The sequence below is a fragment of the Bufo gargarizans genome, chromosome 7 (assembly GCF_014858855.1).
Source record: "Bufo gargarizans isolate SCDJY-AF-19 chromosome 7, ASM1485885v1, whole genome shotgun sequence".
In the NCBI taxonomy this organism is placed as follows: domain Eukaryota; kingdom Metazoa; phylum Chordata; class Amphibia; order Anura; family Bufonidae; genus Bufo; species Bufo gargarizans.
In genome coordinates, this window is record NC_058086.1 from 85,809,973 (window position 1) to 85,833,585 (window position 23,613).

Below are 23,613 nucleotides of genomic sequence, written 5' to 3' on the forward strand. Positions count from 1 at the left end.
AGAACTCAATACCGGAAAACTTTAACGCAAGTGTGAAAGTACCCTTAAAAAGCGTAGAGACATTTTAGAAACTGGAGTTCAATGGTTTGAAGGTTATGGGCTCTGTGCACAGATGTAATGCTTATTTTGACAGTGCGCATTTTCATTTTCTGCTTAATGTACATGCTCACTCTCTTCAGTCAGACATTGCAGTGTACTGCTCAATCAGAACAGAGATTCACCCTTGTCTGTACATATGACATGGACTGAGATCAGCGGCAGTATCATTGGTGATCTTCATAGAGAGAGGTGGAGCATGGCAGCTGAAACAATATTCTTCCGAGTGCTGAAGATCCAGACACAGGATTCTTCCTATCTGCACTGTACTGTCATCCAGATGCTGGGAACTTTGTATATACATGACAAGGGGAAAGACAAAAGAAATCTCAGCACCATCAACATTGCCTGAAGATCTTGAGCCTTGAGACTGAGTGTATGCCTGGAGATGCACAAACTTCATACTTGTATGAATTGTACTAGCTTGTTGTAAAGCTGTACACAGCAGAGAGCTGACAGCAGCTCACATTTACAGCTGCCAGAGCTTGAGGGGGTCATCTGAGGGGCTGCACTATATAGACTGTGTATAAGCATTTTATAAAGATTTCTCTTTGGTCACTGTATTTGGAGAGAGAAGACCAGTTTCCATATTTTGCAGAAGCTGGAGGATTTCCAGGCAGCTCTGTTCTGATACTCTTCACCCTGACTAAGGTAAGAGCAAGCAGTTTGCAGCACAGTTCCTTCTCATATTATAGGCAGGTTGATGATTTCAAAAGTAGCAGCTGATATTGTTAATGTATCTCACATGTAATAATATACAGTATGTCTGCCTACTTTACTAGAGAGTAGTAAATCCCAAACTGCAGGACAAGTCTTGGAAACCTAAACAGCAAGTCAATGTCATTCTAAGCCAAGTTGACCACAGATATCATAGTTCTTCATCTGAGAAGATCAGTGACTATTGTAGCTTGTGGCTTCAAAACCTTATCCATCAGTGGAAATGTTTATCAGCTACTCTTCAGAATTCATAGCAATAGTCAGGAGTGTACAATAATAGGAGTGACTTTCCAAGACACCATGTTTGCTTTCTAGCAAAATATTTCTTGACAGTTCCAATAATACCAGTACCTGATGGCAGTGGCGTGCCTAGGGTGTTTGGCACCTGGGGCGGGTCATTTCTCTGCCCCCCCCCCAATACTTGACCACATGCCTCTTACATCCAGGGACATCTCCTGCCATGTAGACCTTCTCTTTCCTCTTCTCCTCCGTTAGACCGCCATGACAAATTCTTTCAGCTGCATCTTGTCTCTACAGAGTTTGTAACACAGACATGTTAGATTTATTAGTTTTTTCATCAAACTTCCCATCCTGGTGTCCCCAGAGTGTCATCCGGCTGCCACCCGCAATACTGTACCCGTTGTCATTGTGCCCCCAAGGCCCCAGTTACTATACTGCTGAAAATTGTGACCCCAGTAGACATAATTGGGGTCATTTATCAAACTGGTGTAACGCAGAACTGGATTTCCAAAAGAGCTGTCAAAAATAAAAGGTGAAATCTGATTGGCTGCTATAGGCACCTAAGCCAGATCTACTTTACACCAGTTTGATATGTCCCTATAGTGTCTACAGCTATTATAATGTCCCCTAGAGTGCCCCCAGTAATAATAACACCCTATATTGTGCTCCAGGTAATAATGCCTGTACAGTGTCCCCAAAAATAATAAAATTGCTCCTACAGTGCCTCCCCAATAACAACGCTCCGACGCTGCCCCATACAGTAATTTCGCCCACACTGCCCCCCACAGTAATCCCCCATAGTAATTTGCCCCCACACAGTAATTTCCACCTCACTGCCACATGCAGTAATTTCCCCAACACTGCCCCCCACAGAGTAATTTAACCACACTGCCCCATATAGTAATTTGCTTCACACAGTAGTTTCCCCCAAACTACCCCCACACAGTTATTTCCCCCACACAGTAGTTTCCCCCAAAGTAATTTCCCCCACACTGCCCCATATAGTAATTTGCCCCACACACTAATTTCCCCCACACTGCCCCCACACAGTAGTTTCCCCCACACTGCCCCCACATAGTAATTTTCTCCCAATAACAACCCCCCACAGTAATTTCCCCCACACAGTAATTTCCCCCACACTGCCCCATATAGTAATTTTCCCCACACAGTAGTTTCTCCCACACTGTCCCCCACACAGTAATTTCCCCCCCACAGTAGTTTCCCCCACACTGCCCCCCCCCACAGTAATTTCCCCCACACTGTCCCCACACAGTAATTTCCTCCACACTGCCCCCGCACAGTACTTTCCCCCACAATGCCCCCCCACAGTAATTTCCCCCACATTGCCCTATATAGTAATTTGCCCCCACATAGTAATCCCTCCCATAATTATTTGCCCCTACATAGTAATCCCTCCTATAATAATTTGCCCCCACACAGTATCCCACTATAATATTTTCCCCCACATGTCCTCCTGTGTTCCCCCACCCCCATGGCCCAGATGTCCCCCATGTCGTCCCCCAAAGTTGGCACATAAATTTTAAAAAATAAATAAAAAAAGCCTAGAAATTAAATACTCACCTGCGCTTGCAGAGAGGAAGGCGCACACACTTCACTGTGCTGCTGTGCCCCGTCACAGGCGTAAGCGATAACGTTATAACGCACGCCTGCACCAGGATTTCACTACTGCATAGGCCTCAAGCCTACTAGGCCTGAAACCTATGGTGGTGATCGACGGCGGGGCAGGGAACTATGCGCTCCCGTGCCCCACCGCAGTATGTGGGCTTCAGCGCTCCAGCAATGAATGCTTCCTAGGCACGCCACTACCTGATGGCTTTTGTTATATATTAATAGGCCCAACACTGCTCAATAGGGAAAATTTGCTTTTACCAAACATACTGTTGTGCTAAGACTTTCAACTAATATTATTGAAGTAGTGATAACAAATCTGTTATAAAAATCCAGGTATTAGGAAGTCAATAATCTATTCAGTTATAATTCACATTATGTAAGAAAAAAACAAAACTCTCATGTAGAACTCATATGTAGTGTTGGGCGAGCATGCACATGTCAGTGTATTTAAATCTTATTCAGCCTCCATTTCTGAAAAGTTTCTGGTGGGATTCAAACTCACAACCTTCTACATTTCAGCCAAGAATGTTATCCACTACAATATAGAGCTAAATTGGCAAAAATAAAATAAAAATAACATATGAGACTTCTGCTGAATAGGAATACTTACTACTAGTAAGTATTCCTAAACAGCACAAGTCTCATATTTATTTTTCTTTTTTAAAGCAACTGGCCATGCAGGTCATGCATAGTGATTAACCTTATTGGCTGTAATGTAGAAGGTTGTAAATTCTAATCCTGCCAGAAACTTTTCAGAAATAGAGGCTAAATTAGATTTAAATACACTGACTTGAGCATACGTGATATTCGGCCGAACATAGTGATGCTCGAGCTGAACTGGTGTTCAGCCGAGCATGCTCGCCCAGCACTATACATGAGTTCAATACTATAGAGCTGCATGGCCAGTTGCTTAAAAAAAAAAAATTATATATATATATATATATATATATATATATGAGACTACTGGCTATATAGGAATACTTACTAGTAGTAAGTATTCCTATACAGCAGAAGTCTCATTTTTTTATTTTTTTTTTACAGTATAGTGTAGTGGAAAAGATTCTTGGCTGTAATGTAGAAGGTTGTGAGTTTGAATCCCACCAGAAACATTTTTAAAAATAGAGGCTAAATTAGATTTAAATACACTGGGTGTCCCCAAGCACTGACTCCATATGTGGACATATATATGGAGTCAGAGCAGGGCAGGGACTCCTAAGCGAATTAGAGTCCCGACACCCTCCCCTCTTTAGAGCAGGAGGTGCCTGGTTTAATGCTCGGGTTCTCTGTAGAGTGTTCTACTCAAGCACACAAGCACTTTGTTGCTTGATCAACACTACTCATGTGTATAAACTAGAGACCTAGTAACATTACTTTTTCAGTAGAAATATTTTTAGTTATATGTCAAATATCTCTGCTATATTTTTATAAAATTCTAATATATCTTAAGCTATGTATGCATTGCAAACTCTGGCAGCCTGTCCTGCCAGAAAAACAGACGACTGTAGTTCACTGTATGGGCATAGCCTGATAGGGCAGGGTACAGGCAGATCCCCAATGACTACAATGGGATTCGATGGGGAACCTGTCGCTTTCCGGCATAAATACTGGCTTTTGGGCAAACAAAAATTCCTGCATGGAACCTTTCTCCTATTCTTGTTTGTTTTATTGACAAAGATAGTACTGTTCTATTAGGGGCGGCCACTCCATTCCACAAAATGAGGAATGCAATCTGTGGATCATTGTATTGCTTGGGAGCTCTTGTCCGCTTCGATCACGTGGTGCAGGGTGGGTGTGGCCACACCTCTGATGGGAGGAGTCTAGGATTTAAATGCCTTGTATTTCGGCTGCCGTTTCATGGCCACACTAGTGCCGGAGCGCTGCCTCCAAGTGTATGGGGAGGGGGAGGGGTAACTGAACGCTATGCTTCCATGTAGGGCTCCTGATGATTGCTACAAAGAAACGTGGAGCCAGTACAATATGAGTTCATAGCATAGATAAGAAGTGCTATGTTAACCCATGACTGACTGTTGAGTGGATCCCAGCCGCATACCACCTGCAATAATATACAGCAAGAGTGGAGAGTTTGCGGGCTGAGGATCACATTACCAGAAGAGGGTTATGCAGTCACAAAATCAGGGTTATTATAGGCATATTTGAGCGCTGAGTGGTTCAAGATATGCCCTACAGTGAGCCAGAATTTGCATTAGTGGTGATAGCTGCATACCCTGAAACTAGGGACGTAGATGCTATATATATTTTGCTGTGGGTGTATAGTAACTGACCATCTGAAGTCCTCATCATCACCACAGATCCAGGTCCCTTCTTTTCTTTTTTGTGTGTATTTCATCTAGTTCTTCTTATTTTTACATTTATTGATTTGAATGAAAACTTTTTTGTTTTCAATTTTAGCATCCCATATACCAGATTATATTGTGTAAAATAAGGTGACGCAAATCCGATTTGGCTATAACAGCCTCTATGAGATTGTAATAAAGATACCTCTGCATCACCTTCGATGTCTGCTTGAATCCTGCTGACAGCGCCAAGTAAGCAGTTCTCATCCATCTTTTATTTGATGTCCTCATTCAGCTCTGTGGATGGAAATATAAAAAAGTGAATTCACATTTTTTCAAAGGTTTTTATTATTTTTAAAATAGTTAAACAAAAATAAAAGTATACAAGTTTGGTATCACTGTATTTGTATTGAGCCAAAGAATAAGAACATCATGTTGTCACGCTGGACAGGATACAAGATACCACAGAAAACCAGAAACAAGTGTCTAGGCCAGAATCTGGGGATAAAAGGTCACCTCCTTACAAATCCCTACCAGCTCTAGACTTCTGTGCCAACGTTCAGACCCTGAAGGTGGGAATAAACGTGCCCCCGTGCCTAAGGCTGAAGATACCCTAAAATCCCTAAGATGGTGACAGGGAAAAAGAGACAGCCTGCTTCCTCAGGACCTGGAGGAGGCAGGCGTCTCCCTAACAGCCTAGACAGAGCACACAAAAGAAAACCAAAACCAACTTATCTTGTCACAGAGCAGAAATTGCAAATCCTTCCTTCCACAGAGCAAGATTGAAGCCATAACCCGCACGGAACACTGGGAAGAGGCGTAATTTTAAACTCCTACAAATGTCTCTACCCAGAGCACCTGAAGGGAGGCGGATACAGCTCAACTCCAAAACAAAAACAAAAAACTACACATGTGCTGCTAGCCTGGCAGACCTCCGCACATAATCTGAGCAGGGCATGACAGTACTCCCCCTTCTACGGGTGACCTCCGGACACCCCGGCCCAACTTTATCCGGGTGGGATCCGTGAAAAGCCCTCACCAGTCAGCTGGCATTAAGATCCACAGCCGGAACCCACATCCTTTCCCCAGGGCCGTATCCCCTCCAGTGTACCAGGTACTGAAGGGAACCCCGAAGAACACGTGAGTCGAGAACCCTTGAGATCTCGAACTCTAAATTTCCATCAATCAGAACAGGGGGAGGAGGCAATGGTGATAGTTCCACCGGTTTCACATATTTCTTAAGTAAAGACCTATGGAACACATCATGGATCCTCCAGATCTGTCATCCATTCGCTTGTACTTCTCACCCATCCTCTCCAAATTCACTTGAATCTTCCACCAGATAGAGGACAAGGCAGAAGGAAATCTCTCCTCCTCTGGCATCCCAGAGAAATTAGTCTCAGAAAAGGTACCAAACTGAGGATGAAAACCGTATGCGCCAAAAAATGGCGACTTACTCGTGGACTCCTGCCTACGGTTATTCAAAGCAAATTCAGCTACTGATAAGAATGAGGACCAGTCCTCCTGGTTCTCAGCCACAAAGCACCTCAAGTAGGTCTCCAGGTTTTGATTAGTATGCTCTGTCTGTCCATTCGACTGTGGATGAAAAGCTGAAGAGAACGAAAGTTGGATACCAAGATGAGAGCAGAACGCCCTCCAAAATCTGGAAACAAACTGCGTGCCCCTATCAGAAACCACATCCGAGGGAATGCCATGTAATTTCACGATGTTATCCACAAAAACTTGAGCAAGAGTCTTAGCATTGGGCAGACTAGCTAATGATACACAGTGAGTAGGGATGAGCGAACCCGAACTGTATACTTCGGGTTCGTACCGAATTTTGGGGTATCCGTGACACGGACCCGAACCCGAACATTTTCGTAAAAGTCCGGGTTCGGGTTCAGTGTTCGTCGATTTCTTGGCGCTTTTTGAAAGGCTGCAAAGCAGCCAATCAACAAGCGTCATACTACTTGCCCCAAGAGGCCATCACAGCCATGCCTACTATTGGCATGGCTGTGATTGGCCAGTGCAGAATGTGACCCAGCCTCTATTTAAGCTGGAGTCACGTAGCGCCGCACGTCACTCTGCTCTGAACAGTGTAGGGGGAAGTTGCAGCTGCGACTGTTAGGGCGAGATTAGGCAGTGATTAACTCCTCCAAAAGACTTAAGTCAGTGATCGATCTACAGCTGTGGATCATTGAACTGCTGCTATTCAATTGCTCACTGTTTTTAGGCTACCCAGAGCATTTTTCAGTCACTTTTTTCTGGGGTGATCGGCGGCCATTTTGTGTCTTGCGGTGCGCCAGCACAAGCTGCCACCAAGTACATTTAACCATCAATAGTGTGGTTATTTTTTGGCTATATCCTACATCAGGGTCAAGCTGTCACCAAGTGCATTTAACCATCAATAGTGTGGTTATTTTTTGGCTATATCCTACATCAGGGGCAAGCTGTCACCAAGTGCATTTAACCATCAATAGTGTGGTTATTTTTTGGCTATATCCTACATCAGGGTCAAGCTGTCACCAAGTGCATTTAACCATCAATAGTGTGGTTATTTTTTGGCTATATCCTACATCAGGGTCAAGCTGTCACCAAGTGCATTTAACCATCAATAGTGTGGTTATTTTTTGGCTATATCCTACATCAGGGGCAAGCTGTCACCAAGTGCATTTAACCATCAATAGTGTGGTTATTTTTTGGCTATATCCTACATCAGGGGCAAGCTGTCACCAAGTGCATTTAACTATCAATAGTGTGGTTATTTTTTGGCTATATCCTACATCAGGGGCTTGGCTGTGCTTGCTATTTTATTGAGGGGTGAAATACAATTGCCAAAATAGCAGTACCCTAAATCTGGTGTTTCAGCTGTGGCCAGCCAATTGTAATACTGCCTGCTGTCTGGCAAAGGATATATTTTTGTTCAGGGTTGAAATACAATTCCCAACTTAGCAATTTCCTAAATTAGTGGTTTCTGCTGTATCAGGCCTACTTTAAATCTATTCATTAAAACGGTATATTAGATTCAAGGTGCTGATAGGGTCATTCTCAATAACTTCACACACACGCTACTGTGCAATTCCAAGTCTAATTCTGTCTGTAAACGTATACCTGTCACCCAGCGCCTAAATAATAGTCCTCAAATTTATATTCATCTAAATCTGTGGTTATTGCTGTGGCTGGTAAAGTTATTTAGTGTCCGTCAAAGCACAGTTTTTGTTCTGGGTTGAAATACCATTCCCAACTTAGCAATTCTCTAAATTAGTGGTTTCTGCTGTATCAGGCCTACTTTAAATCTATCCCTAAAAGGGTATATTAGATTCAAGGTGCTAATAGGGTCATTCTCAATAACTTCACACACACGCTACTGTGCAATTCCAAGTCTAATTCTGTCTGTAAACGTATACCTGTCACCCAGCGCCTAAATAATAGGCCTCAAATTTATATTCATGTAAATCTGTGGTTATTGCTGAGGCTGGTCAAGTTATTTAGTGTCCGTCAAAGCACAGTTTTTGTTCTGGGTTGAAATACAATTCCCAACTTAGCAATTCTCTAAATTAGTGGTTTCTGCTGTATCAGGCTTACTTTAAATCTATCCCTAAAAGGGTATATTAGATTCAAGGTGCTGATAGGGTCATCCACAATAACTTCACACACACGCTACCGTGCATTTCCAAGTCTAATTCTGTCCGTAAACGTATACCTGTCATCCAGCGCCTAAATACTAGGCCTCAAATTTATATTCAGCTAAATCTGTCGTTACTGCTGTGGCTTTATTAGTGTAATACGTTACCTAAATAGATAGCCGGATAGTGTTAGGTGTCTGTAAAAAAAGGCCTGAATTTAAATTCAATACATTGAGCCAAATAATATTTTTCTTATTGTGGTGAACGGTAACAATGAGGAAAACATCTGGTAAGGGACGCGGACATGGTCGTGGTGCTGTTAGTGGACCCTCTGGTGCTGGGAAAGGACGTGGCCGTTCTGCCACAGCCACACGTCCTAGTGTACCAACTACCTCAGGTCCCAGTAGCCGCCAGAATTTACAGCAATATTTTGTGGGGCCCAATGCCATTCTAAGGATGGTAAGGCCTGAGCAGGTACAGGCATTAGTCAATTGGGTGGCCCACAGTGGATCCAGCACAGTTCACATTATCTCCCACCCAGTCTTCTGCAGAAAGCGCACAGATGGCGCCTGAAAACCAAGCCCATCAGTCTGTTACATCACCCCTATGCATACCAGGGAAACTGTCTGAGCCTCAAGTTATGCAGCAGTCTCTTATGCTGTTTGAAGACTCCACTGGCAGGGTTTCCCAAGGGCATCCACCTAGCCCTTCCCCAGCGGTGGAAGACATAGAATGCACTGACTCACAACCACTTATGTTTCCTGATGATGAGGACATGGGAATACCACCTCAGCACATCTGTGATGATGACGAAACACAGGTGCCAACTGCTGCGTCTTTCTGCAGTGTGCAGACTGAACAGGAGGTCAGGGATCAAGACTGGGTGGAAGACGATGCAGGGGACGATGAGGTCCTAGACCCCACATGGAATGAAGGTCGTGCCACTGACTTTCACAGTTTGGAGGAAGAGGCAGTGGTGAGACGAGCCAACAGCGTAGCAAAAGAGGGAGCAGTGGGCAAAAGCAGAACACCCGCCGCCAAGAGACTCCGCCTGCTACTGACCGCCACCATCTGGGATCGAGCACCCCAAAGGCAGCTTCAAGGAGTTCCCTGGCATGGTACTTCTTCAAACAATGTGCTGACGACAAGACCCGAGTGGTTTGCACGCTGTGCCATCAGAGCCTGAAGCGAGGCATTAACTTTCTGAACCTTAGCACAACCTGCATGACCAGGCACCTGCATGCAAAGCATGAACCGCAGTGGAGTAAACACCTTAAAAACAAGGAAGTCACTCAGGCTCCCCGTGCTACCTCTTCTGCTGCTGCCTCTTCCTCCGCCTCTGGAGGAACGTTGGCACCTGCCGCCCAGCAAACAGGGGATGTACCACCAACACCACCACCTCCGTCACCAAGCATCTCAACCATGTCACACGGCAGCGTTCAACTCTCCATCTCACAAACATTTGAGAGAAAGCGTAAATTCACACCTAGCCACCCTCGATCCCTGGCCCTGAATGCCAGCATTTCTAAACTACTGGCCTATGAAATGCTGTCATTTAGGCTGGCGGACACAGACAGCTTCAAACAGCTCATGTCGCTTGCTGTCCCACAGTATGTTGTTCCCAGCCGGCACTACTTCTCCAAGAGAGCCGTGCCTTCCCTGCACAACCAAGTATCCGATAAAATCAAGTGTGCACCAGTAAGCACGGCCAGGGACGCTTTATCTCCCTAACTGCTAACGTCCTTCCGCTGCCAAGGATCGCAGGGCAACATTCTTTGCCTCCTGTTGCCTCCTCCTCCTACTCGGCTTCCTCCTCCTCTTCTTCCACCTGCTCATCCAGTCAGCCACACACCTTCACCACCAACTTCAGCACAGCCCGGGGTAAACGTCAGCAGGCCATTCTGAAACTCATATGTTTGGGGGACAGGCCCCACACCGCACAGGAGTTGTGGCGGGGTATAGAACAACAGACCGACGAGTGGTTGCTGCCGGTGAGCCTCAAGCCCGGCCTGGTGGTGTGCAATAATGGGCGAAATCTCGTTGCAGCTCTGGGACTAGCCGGTTTGACGCACATCCCTTGCCTGGCGCATGTGCTGAATTTGGTGGTGCAGAAGTTCATTCACAACTACCCCGACATGTCAGAGCTGCTGCATAAAGTGCAGGCCGTCTGTTCGTGCTTCCGGCGTTCACATCCTGCTGCTGCTCGCCTGTCTGCGCTACAGCGTAACTTCGGCCTTCCCGCTCACCGCCTCATATGCGACGTACCCACCAGGTGGAACTCCACCTTGCACATGCTGGACAGACTGTGCGAGCAGCAGCAGGCCATAGTGGAGTTTCAGCTGCAGCACGCACGGGTCAGTCGCACTGCGGAACAGCACCACTTCACCACCAATGATTGGGCCTCCATGCGAGACCTGTGTGCCCTGTTGCGCTGTTTCGAGTACTCCACCAACATGGCCAGTGGCGATGACGCCGTTATCAGCGTTACAATACCACTTCTATGTCTCCTTGAGAAAACACTTAGGGCGAGGTGGCCCAGGAGGAGGAGGAGGAAGAGGGGTCATTTTTAGCACTTTCAGGCCAGTCTCTTCGAAGTGACTCAGAGGGAGGTTTTTTGCAATAGCAGAGGCCAGGTACAAATGTGGCCGGCCAGGGCCCACTACTGGAGGCCGAGGAGGACGAGGATGAGGAGGAGGTGGAGGAGGATGAGGATGAAGCATGTTCACAGCGGGGTGGCACCCAATGCAGCTCGGGCCCATTACTGGTGCATGGCTGGGGGGAAACGCAGGACGATGACGATACGTCTCCCACAGAGGACAGCTTGTCCTTACCTCTGGGCAGCCTGGCACACATGAGCGACTACATGCTGCAGTGCCTGCACAATGACAGCAGAGTTGCCCACATTTTAACGTGTGCGGACTACTGGGTTGCCACCCTACTGGAAATCCACGGTACAAAGACAATGTGCCCACCTTACTTCCTGCACTGGAGCGTGATAGGAAGATGCGCGAGTACAAGCGCACGTTGGTAGACGCGCTACTGAGAGCAAGGCCAAGGCAGAGGAGGAGCAAGAGGTCGCCAAGGCAGCTGTGTCACGGCCAGCTCCTCTGAGGGCAGGGTTAGCATGGCAGAGATGTGGAAAAGTTTTGTCAACACGCCACAGCTAACTGCACCCCCACCTGATACGCAACGTGTTAGCAGGAGGCAACATTTCACTAACATGGTGGAACAGTACGTGTGCACACCCCTCCGCGTACTGACTGATGGTTCGGCCCCATTCAACTTCTGGGTCTCTAAATTGTCCATGTGACCAGAGCTAGCCTTTTATAGGGTTAAACATGTAAGGTAGGGATACCGGCTCATTGTTTCTACAATGGTATATATCCGCGTGCTCGGTGCCTTGGTTTTTTTCAACCTCCTTTGCAGGTACAGAGAAATAATGGAAAGATTCAGACTCCAGCACTCACTTTTTTGAAGTGTCAAGTTCTCCGTCTTTATTTAGCAATTGTGCACAGACAATACAAGGCTCAATTCTCTCTGGTGTAGGCTGTTGACGCGTTTCGAAAGGTTCTTATTCGTAACAGTGGTGTGCGTATAGTGTTCTCAGGTATATATAGGAGCTCAAGTGTGTGTAATCAGCGCTGTAGGCACTCCCACTTTTGACCAAAGCGTATGGGGGGAGAGGGAATGGCGTGGAATAATACAGGTTCCACCCCTTTGCGCAACACTTGTCCCTCATAGATATCACCTGGAGCACCAGATTCAATCCACTTTAGTATTTGGCTTGCAGAGATTTACATAGAAGTGTTTTAAAAACAAGCATGTTTCAATATATATGGATTAGCTTTTTCTAACATAATAAAATAAAATTATTATTATGTGACATGCAATTAAATTCGTGAAAATAAAATAAAAAAGCAGTGTGGAAGAAAACTCTGCTTCATGGTCTGCTTCATTCGATAGGTATCCATTCACTTTACAGTTGCGTTATTTACATTTTTCGCAAAATGCTACTGATATTAGATAGAGAAATAAAAAAATATACATAGTTTTACATGAATATGCATAAATATATAATGTGCAGTCCCCAAGGGAAAAAGGAACAGAAAAAAGCAATTTTTAGTGGTTAGGGAATTAATCAATAGAAGTGCATAATTTCTCTTCTCATATTTAAGCCCTTAGGGTATCTTGTTTCCAATTTGAATATCCAATATGCTTCTCTTAAACTAACTTGATGTTTTATATCTCCTCCTCTTGTGGGGGTTTTAACTTGTTCTATAGCATATGTCTTCAGATATTTGGGGCTGCGATTGTGTTTTTCTATAAAATGTCTAGCCACATTGGATATATTGACATACGAAGGGTTGTCTATATAGTTTAAATGTTCCAGAATTCTGGTAATTTTCTTGTAGTGCACCCTATGTACATTTTATCGCATTGCTCACACCAGATCACATAGACTACTGCTTTTGTGTTACAATTGATGTAGGACTTAATATTGTAAGTCTGTGTGTGATCCGTATTGGAAAAAGTTTTTGTATTTTGCACATAGTTGCACGTGCGGCATCGCTGACTGCCGCAGCGTGTGAACCCTTTGTATGTAAGCCAGGTATCTGTGTATGGACAAATATCCCGTACAAACATAGACGGGGACAGAAAATTTCCTATACTTTGTTTTTTTTTTTTGGTACTATCCTACAGCCCTCTTTCAATACCATGTTAAGTATATTGTCTTCATATAGTACCGGAAGGTATTTCTTTATGACATTTTGAATTAGATTGTATTGACGGCTGTACGTCAGTACCAAAGTAGGTTTATTGTCGTTTCTTTGCTTTTCCTTCATACTTGTAGGTTTAGTGTTACCTTCTAGTCTAGCAAGCCGCTGTGACCGATTTTGTATCATTTGTTTTTTGGGAGTATTTATATTTTCATTGTTTTTTTTTTTTTGTTTTTTTTAAATAGTAGGGATTCCCTGAGTTTATTCTTTGCTATTTGGAAGCCTCTAAAAATCATCCAATCAGGATATTTTCTTTCTAGGAGACGTTGCCATATTATATGACATTCCTTTTTAAAGGCTTCCAATGTGTTGCAATTTCTCCTGGCCCGTATAAACTCTCCTACTGGGATAGATTTAATGGTATGATAACAATGATGGCTATCTGCCCGTAGAATTGTATTTCCCGCAGTCTCTTTTCTGTATGTTTCTATCTGAATAATTTTCTTTGGTATACCAGTGAGTTTTAAATCTAGAAAGTTTATCATACTAGAATGTTCACTGTATGTGAATTTGAGATTGTAGGTATTGTTTTGTAAATACTGTATGAACTCATGTACGGCAGGCACATCTCCACTCCAAATTATGAGCAAGTCGTCGATGTACCTGCTGGGGAATATTTGGCCCCCATAGAAACTCCTTGTGACTGAAGATAGAACACATTGTCAAATAAAAAGTAATTATGGCACGTGAGGAAACGGGTTACATCAAGGACATAAGTAATGAAGTTGTCTCCATATCCACTGAGCTTATGGAGATGATACTTCAAAGCTTCTAGTGCAATGGAATGTGGGATAGAAGGGTATAATGCTACCACATCTATGGTGAGCCATCTGTAGTGTGGTTCCCATTGTTTGTTATAAAGTAACACTAAACCTACAAGTATGAAGGAAAAGCAAAGAAACGACAATAAACCTACTTTGGTACTGACGTACAGCCGTCAATACAATCTAATTCAAAATGTCATAAAGAAATACCTAGCCTTTTATGCCTTGGAGGTGCTGGCCTGCCCGTCGGCCAGCATTTTGTCTGAACGTGTATTCAGCACGGCAGGGGGCGTCATTACAGACAAACGCAGCCGCCTGTCTACAGCCAATGTGGACAAGCTGACGTTCATAAAAATGAACCAGGCATGGATCCCACAGGACCTGTCCATCCCTTGTGCAGATTAGACATTAACTACCTCCCCTTAACCATATATTATTGTACTCCAGGGCACTTCCTCATTCAATCCTATTTTTATTTTCATTTTACCATTATATTGCGGGGCAACCCAAAGTTGAATGAACCTCTCCTCTGTCTGGGTGCCGGGGCCTAAATATATGACAATGGACTGTTCCAATGTTGGGTGACGTGAAGCATGATTCTCTGCTATGACATGAAGACTGATTCTCTGCTGACATGAAGCCAGATTCTCTGTTACGGGACCTCTCTCCTCCGCCTGGATGCCGGGGCCTAAATATCTGACAATGGACTGTTCCAGTGTTGGGTGACGTGAAGCATGATTCTCTGCTATGACATGAAGACTGATTCTCTGCTGACATGAAGCCAGATTCTCTGTTACAGGACCTCTCTCCTCTGCCTGGGTGCCTGGGCCTAAATATCTGACAATGGACTGTTCCAGTGTTGGGTGACGTGAAGCATGATTCTCTGCTATGACATGAAGACTGATTCTCTGCTAAAATGAAGCCAGATTCTCTGTTATGGGACCTCTCTCCTCTGCCTGGGTGACGTGAAGCCAGATTCTCTGCTATGGGACCTCTCTCCAATTTATATTGGTTAATTTTTATTTATTTTATTTTTATTTTAATTCATTTCCCTATCCACATTTGTTTGCAGGGGATTTACCTACATGTTTCTGCCTTTTGCAGCCCTCTAGCCCTTTCCTGGGCTGTTTTACAGCCTTTTTAGTACCGAAAAGTTTGGGTCCTGATTGACTTTAATGGGGTTCGGGACGAAGTTCGGGTCGGGTTTGGATCCCGAACCCGAACATTTCCGGGAAGTTCGGCCGAACTTCTCGAACCCGAACATCCAGGTGTTCGCTCAACTCTAACAGTGAGCCATTTTACTGAAACGGTCAACAAACACCAAAATCACAGTTTTCCCAGAGGAACTCGGCAGATCAGTAATAAAGTCCATAGACAAGTACGTCCAAGGACGAGATGGAATAGACAAAGGAAATAGTGAACCAGAAGGTCGAGTGTGAGCAACCTTTGCCCGTGCACAGGTCTCACAAGCTGTTACGTAATCCTCAACACTCTTACGTAACCCGGGCCACCAGAACCTTCGGGAAATCAGATCAAAGGTGGACTTGCCACCGGGATGTCCCGCAAGGACAGTATTGTAATGTTCCTTGAATACCTTATATCGCAACTCAGCAGGAACAAACAACCTACCTGTCACGGACGGTGTACAGGAAACAAGACAAAGCAACATGCATATATAACTGAGTGGATCCAAAGCTAAGGAACCAAAAGGGAGACCCCTGCACAAGACCTGAGACTTTCCCTGGCTGCTCAGCCTATGCAAAGATCCCAAAGGTGGAAGGTTGCATATCCACATACCTCGACTATATAACCCCTGAACACCCTACAATAGTGAGGGGACACGACCACCGGCTCCCTACACCAGACACGGAGGGAGTCAGGGTCACCTGGGATCCAGCAAACAGAAAATAACAGATAAATGTTCAGCACTTAACTTTGTAGCAGACTGGAAAACAAGATCAGCATGCACACACACTCCAGGAAGAAGTATAAGCCGCCCAGTAATGCACCATGGGGAGGAATTTAAAGGGAAGCAATTAGTCAAACTCCATGACAGCTGAGAGAGGCTAACGAGATGAGGAACTGAACAGCACAACAAAGAGAACTCAAGGAGGAGGTTCTGAAAGGCCTCTGTCAGAGCTTCTCAGCTGTCTGGTTGTGACACTACCTGGGGGACAAGAATCCGGAGCCTCCTCCTGGGCTCCCAACACCTCCATCTCCAACTCAGGGTACAGAGCGGAAATAACCACCCCATCAGCCAAAAATCGGAGCAGGATCCTCTGAATCACCTCCCCCAGGAAAACTATGAGACAATGCATCCACCTTGACGTTCTTAACCCCCGGTCGATAAGTAACCACAAAGTTGAACCTAGTAAAGAACAGTGACCATCTAGCCTGTCTAAGATTCAGACGCTTGGCAGATTGCAGGTAAGCCAAGTTCTTATGATTAGTATATACCGTAACGGGAACAGACGCCCCCTCCAACTGGTGACGCCATTCCTCAAAGGCCAATTTGTTGGCCAGCAATTCCCTATCTCCTACATCATAATTCCTCTTGGCGACCGAGAGCTTCTTGGAAAAAAAAAGCACATGGACGCCACTTGCCAGGAGATGAACCCTGCGACAACACTGCTCCAACCCCCACTTCTGATGCATCCACCTCCACCACGAATGGCTGAGACACATCGGGCTACATCAGAAAGGGAGCAGACGTAAAACATTTCTTAATAGCCAAAAAGGCCTGCAATGCCTCATCCGACCAGACAGAGAAGTTGACGCCTTTCTTAGTCATATCGGTCAGGGGTTTTACAACGGTAGAGTAGTTCAAGATACATTTTCTATAATAATTGGTAAACCCCAAAAACCACATCAAAGCTTTCTGATTCTCCGGTCGGTCCCATTCCAGAACCGCCCGGACCTTTTCGGGGTCCATATGAAAACCAGAGTCAGAAAGCAGGTAACCCAGAAACGGAAGCTCCTAAACAGTAAACACACATTTCTGCAATTTGGCATACAATTTATTCTCCCGAAGGATCGACTAAACCTGTCTCACGTGATCCTGATGAGTCTTCAGATCAGGAGAGTAAATTAGAATGTCATCCAAGTAAATTACAATGAACCTTCCCACAAAATGGTGGAAAATGTCATTGACAAATCGCTGGAACACTGCTGGCGCGTTAGTTAACCCAAAAGGCATAACCAGATTCTCGAAATGACCCTCGTGTGTGTTGAAGGTCGTTTTCCACTCATCCCCAGTCCTTGATTCTGATCAGATTGTAGGCCCTTCTTAAATCTAACTTGGAGAACACCTTGGCTCCAACAATATGATCAAAAAGGTCAGAGATCAAAGGAAGGGGATACGGATCACGGACCATAATGCGATTCAATTCCCGGAAATCCAAATAGGGTCTAAGTAATCCATCCTTTTTCTTAGAATAACTCAACTGCAACCGGAGATTTAGATGGCCTAATATGACCTTTTGCCAAACTCTCGGCAATATACTTCCACATGACCTCTCTTTCGGGTTGAGAAAGATTGTATAGTCGAGACTTTGGCAACTTAGCCCCTGGGATGAGATTAACCGGGCAATCATATTCACGATGTGGAGGCAATTCTTGAGCCCCACCCTCCGCAAATACATCTGCAAAATCTGAGAGATACTGGGGTAAAACCATAGTAGACACCCCAATTGTCTGAACAAAATTCACTCCAACCAATGATCTGCCTTGCCTGCCAATCTATAGTAGGCTTATGTTTTATCAATTATGGTAACCCTAAGACCATAGGAGCGGGCAAGTCCTTTATGACAAAACAAGAAATGATCTCAACATGTGAATCACCCACCCTTAACTGAATACCATGAGCAATATGAGTGAGACTCCTTTGAGAGAGAGGGGAAGAATCAATTGCAAACACCGGAATCTCTCTTTCTAAGGTGCAAGTACTTAGGCCCAGATTTTAAAGGAAAAGATAATCAATAAGGTTTACCCCAGCACCACAATCAAGGAATACTTCAAAATTTAATTTTCTTGAGTCTAGCGCCACCATAGCTGGAAGGAGAAAATGAGTATTGCAGGGAGATTGCATACTTGCTTGCTCCGGCAGCCCATTCACACTACCAAGATTTTTATTTTTTTCTCTTTATGTAAACCTCTTTGTGGTTCTTTAGCATCAACACGCGATTTAACCACTTCCCATCTGGGCCATTTGCCCCCTTCCTGACCAGGCCTAATTTTGCAAAACTGACATATCTCACTTTATGTGGTAATAACTTTGGAACGCCTTTATTTATCCAAGTCATTCAGAGAATGTTTTCTCGTGACACATTGTACTTCATGATAGTCATAAATTTGAGTCAAAATATTTCACCTTTATTTATGAAAAAATCCCAAATTTACCCAAAAATTTGAAAAATTCACAATTTTCAAAATTTCAATTTCTCTGCTTTTAAAACAGAAAGTGATACCTCATAAAATATTTATTACTTAACATTCCTCATATGTCTACTTGATGTTGGCATCATTTTGGAAATGTCATTTTATTTTTTTAGGACGTTAGAAGGCTTAGAAGTTTAGAAGCAATTCTTCAAATTTTTAAGAAAAATGCCAAAACCCACTTTTTAAGGACCAGTTCAGGTCTGAAGTCACTTTGTGGGACTTACATAGTGGATACCCCCATAAATGACCCCATTGTAGAAACTACACCCCTCAAGGTATTCAAAACCGATTTTACAAACTTTGTTAACCCTTTAGGCGTTCCACAAGAATTAAAGGAAAATGGAGATCAAATTTTTAAATTTCACTTTTTTGGCAGATTTTCCATTTTGATCAAATTTTTTCTTTAACACATCGATGGTTAACAGCCAAACAAAACTCAATATTTATTACCCAGATTCTGCAGTTTACAGAAACACCCCACATGTGGTCATAAACTGCTGTATTGGCACATGACAGGGCGCAGAAGAAAAGGAATCCACATGGTTTTTAGATGCCATGTCCCATTTGAAGCCCCCTGATGCACCCTTACAGTAGAAACTCCCAAAAAGTGACCCCATTTTGGAAACTAGGGGATAAGGTGCCAGTTTTATTAGTACTATTTTTGGGTACATATGATTTTTTGATCATTCATTATAACACTTTATGGGGCAAGGTGACCAAAAATTGGTTGTTTTAGCACAGTTTCTATTTATTTATTTTTACAAGGTTCACCTGAGGGGTTCAGTCAAGTGACATTTTTATAGAGCAGATTGTTACGGACGTGGCGATACCTAATATGTATACTTTTTCTCATTTATTAAAGTTTTACTAAATAATAGCATTTTTAAAACAAAAAAATTATGTTTTAATGTGTCCATGTTCTGAGAGCTATAGTTTTTTTATTTTTTGAGAGATTTTCTTATGTAGGGGCTCATTTTTTGCGGGATGAGGTGACGGTTTTATTGGTACCATTTTGTGGTACATACGTGTTTTTGATCACTTGGTGTTGCACTTTTTATGATGTAAGGTGACAAAAATTGCTTGTTTTGACACTGTTTTTTTTTTTTTTTTTTACGGTGTTCATCTGAGGGGTTTTTTTTTTTTTTTATTTTTTTTTATTTTTTTTTTTTTTTTGTGTCTTTATGTATCTTTATTATTTTTTTCCAACTACAAGCAGTATAAAAAAGGACATCAGATCACAGGGAATGAGCACATATAACAATTACATGTAGAATGTATCGCTTACATACCATAAAGCAAACATATATAGCGAGATGTCTATAATCAGGATAGCCCAGCCTTGATATCGATTCTCTGGCATAGATATCAAACCCCAAGCAAAACCCATCCCCCCCCCCCCTCATCACCCCCCCACCCATCCCACCTGGCTTGGTGCGGCCGCCACAAGGGGCGGCGGAGTGCTCATGCCCCCCTCATAGATATTTTCTTCAATCCTTTTCAATATCAAACCTGCTTAATGTGGACTGTGTTGATAGAGTTTATCCTGTAGGGATGTATAATGATTTATTAGGTTGTAATTTTGCCTTAGTCTCCACCGATAAGTAGTCATCAGTTCTAATCCAGATATTGCTACTAGCTGTTTCCCCTCTCTATACGCCCATTCCTATGACATCGCTCAATCCGCGTCGTTTCATGCCCTCAAAATGTGTTATTCTCGTCATTAGACTTTGCCATTCATTTATTGTTGGCGATCTATCTTTCACCCACTGTCTCATGATTAACACCTTAGCCAATAAGAATCCCTTCAACCAGTACGCCTGTTCATTTTTGGTGGTTTTGTTTTTGTACTCAGGGGGGAAAAGTCCAAGCACAGCTACTTGGATAGTCAAGGGGGGGCTGTTCCTACTGTTTACCGCCATTGTCTGAAATAGGCAGCCCCAAAAGGTCCTAATAGCGGGGCAGTCCCACAGCATGTGTACAAGCCCTGCGGCTACGAGGGAGCATTTCAGGCAACTAAATTCCTGACCGTTATTGATGTACATTTTGGATAATAGACTTGGGGTAACATATAGACGATGTATTATTTTAAATTGTATGAATCGGTGTTGTCGTGAAAGGGAGGCCTTCTTAATGTTTTGGTATATTTCCCGCCATTGTGAGGGGTTACATTCCCCAATGTCCATCTTCCATTTATCTACACTTTTGAATTTAGTGATAGTGCTTAATTCCTCAATGAATCTCCTATATATTAGTGAAATCTTAACTTTATTCCCTACTATATTATAACAAAATAATAAAAACCCCTGGGTAGCTCTTGTCAGAGGTGTTTTTTTAAGCGTGTATGCTGATGCGTGTTGTAATTGACAATATCTATAGTGCTCTAGTGCAGTTATTGGTGCTTGTTGTATCAGTTCCCTTATTGGTTTGATTTTCCCTTTCGTGTATATATGTGAAACTAATGTGATGCCTTTTCGAGTCCAGTATTCATTTTCGTTAAGTGTCAGAAATTCTGTTAGCGCGGGATTATCCCATAGCGGGGAGAAGTCCAAAATTTGAGGAGCACGAATCAGTACCTTGATTTTATTCCAGGCTTTCTGTAGCGCGGCCCCAATGGGGCAGGAGTAATCTGCGCGCTGAAGCAGCCCGGATTCCAATATACTAAAAATGTTATTTACGTGCTGTTGGCGTTGACCTAGGATATGGGATAGTAGTACTCCGTCCCCGGTGTTAACACACCATTGTAGTTGTGCACACAGATAGTAGATTTGGAAATGGGGCAGGCCTAGGCCCCCATTACTTGCGGCCATTTGCAAATATTGTAATTTGATGCGGACCCTTTTTCTGCCCCATATCAAATCATTTATCAAGCGATCAATCAGATTGAAGACACTGTCCTCAATCCAAGCAGGGCAGGAGCTGACCGTGTACAATATCCAAGGCAACAAAACCATTTTAATGAGCGCAATCCTATTAATCTGCGAAAGCGGAAGTTTCTGCCAAACTCTTATTTTGTCTTTTATTTTCCCAACTAGAGGGGTAATATTTAGCTGATTAAACTCCCTAATATTATTGCTAATTTTTATCCCAAGATAATCTAAGTGGTCTGTTGGGGCAATAATTCTAATCCTGAGGTCGTTCGGGGGGGGCATCCGGTTCAGGGGGAAGAGTACAGACTTTACCCAGTTTATCTCATATCCGGCAATTCTGCCGAATTCCTCTGTTATCCGCATAACATCGGGGACGCTTCTCCATCCATCATTCAGGTAGAGTAAAACGTCGTCTGCATATAAACAAATCTTATCATCCGTCCCTCTCCCCCCAAAACTAAAATTATGTTTTAATGTGTCCATGTTCTGAGAGCTATAGTTTTTTTATTTTTTGAGAGATTTTCTTATGTAGGGGCTCATTTTTTGCGGGATGAGGTGACGGTTTTATTGGTACCATTTTGTGGTACATACGTGTTTTTGATCACTTGGTGTTGCACTTTTTATGATGTAAGGTGACAAAAATTGCTTGTTTTGACACTGTTTTTTTTTTTACGGTGTTCATCTGAGGGGTTAGCGCATGTGATATTTTTATAGAACTGTTTTATTCGGACGCGGAAATACTTAATATGTATACTTTTTTTTATTTGTTTCACTTTAACACAATAATAGCATTTTTGAAACCAAAAAAATGATGTTTTAGTGTCTCCATGTTCTAAGAGCTATAGTTTTTTAATTTTTTTGAGAGATTTTCTTATGTAGGGGCTCATTTTTTGCGGGATGAGGTGACGGTTTTATTGGTACCATTTTGTGGGACATACGTGTTTTTGATCACTTGGTGTTGCACCTTTTGTGATGTAAGGTGACAAAAATTGCTTGTTTTGACACAGTTTTTCACCCGAGGGGTTAGGTCATGTGATATTTTTATAGAGCTGGTTTTTACAGACGCGGCAATACCAAATATCTCTATTTTATTATATTTTTTCTATTTTTAACTTTTTTTTTATTCCTTACTTGGGGATTTTTTTTTTTTTACATGTGAAACCTTTTTTATATTTTATTTTTTCAACACTTTATTTTTTTATTTTTTATTTTGCACTTTTCGTCCCCCATAAGGTCATACAAGACCTCTGGGGGACATTTACTTCATTTTTTCTTTTTTTTTTCACTGTTGATTTCTCCTGTAACTGGGGCTGACATAGTAGCCCCAGTTACAGGAAAAATACACCCCCCAGAAAGGCTGTACAGCGCAATACAGCGCTGTACAGCCTCAGTGCAGGGCTGATCGAGGTCTGTGAAAGACCTCACACAGCTCCTGCACGCTCCGGTCCCGGCGGTCACATGACCGCCGGGCCGGAACAGGAAGCGCATAGCGGTGAGCGCTGTGTATGCAGCGATCTAGAAGGCAGGGACACCTGGGCATTGTCTCTGCCTTCTCTCTGGGTTGCCCTGCTGTCACTGACAGCGGGCAACCCGATCAGCAGCTGCACGATTAGCGTGCAGCTGCAGTTTCTGAACGGATGTTTTAAAACGTCCATTCATAAATAGAGATCCACCCATAGGACGTTTATATCCTATGGGCGGACGGAAAGTAGTTAACAAAAGGACAAGCATAAACAAAATGACCACTTTCTCCGCAATAATAACATAGCTTATGCAATCTCCTAAAGTTCCTATTACCAGAATGGAACAACACCTGACCTAGCTGCATGGGTTCCTCCACTACCCTAGGATTATATGTCATAATACTCTGGGGAACTGGTGGGACAAAACCACTCACAGAAGGGATCCCTCACGTGGAGGGGACCTTACGCCTCTCTCTAATGCGTCTATCTAACCGTACAGCCAAAGACATAGCATTCTCCAATGTCTCCGAGTACTCATAAAAAGCGAGGGCATCTTTTAATCTCTCAGACAACCCCTGAAAAAACGGACTATGAAGCGCGGGGTCATTCCACTCAGACTCCGTAGCCCATCTCTCAAACTCACCACAATACACCTCTGCAGAATGTTCTCCTTGTAATAAAGTACGCAACTTAGATTCT

The 23,613-nt window shown here is 43.5% G+C and overlaps 1 protein-coding gene across 1 annotated transcript in view; it reads left to right on the forward strand.

Moving 5' to 3' along the window:
• Positions 1 to 280: 280 nt before the first annotated feature.
• The window catches only part of RASD2 (RASD family member 2), a 286,407-nt gene continuing 263,074 nt past the window's right edge, over positions 281 to 23,613 (forward strand). Inside the window, exon 1 of the mRNA XM_044301356.1 lies at positions 281 to 747. The gene's annotated coding sequence lies outside the window, so the exon portion shown is untranslated. The remainder of the gene's footprint in view (positions 748 to 23,613) is intronic.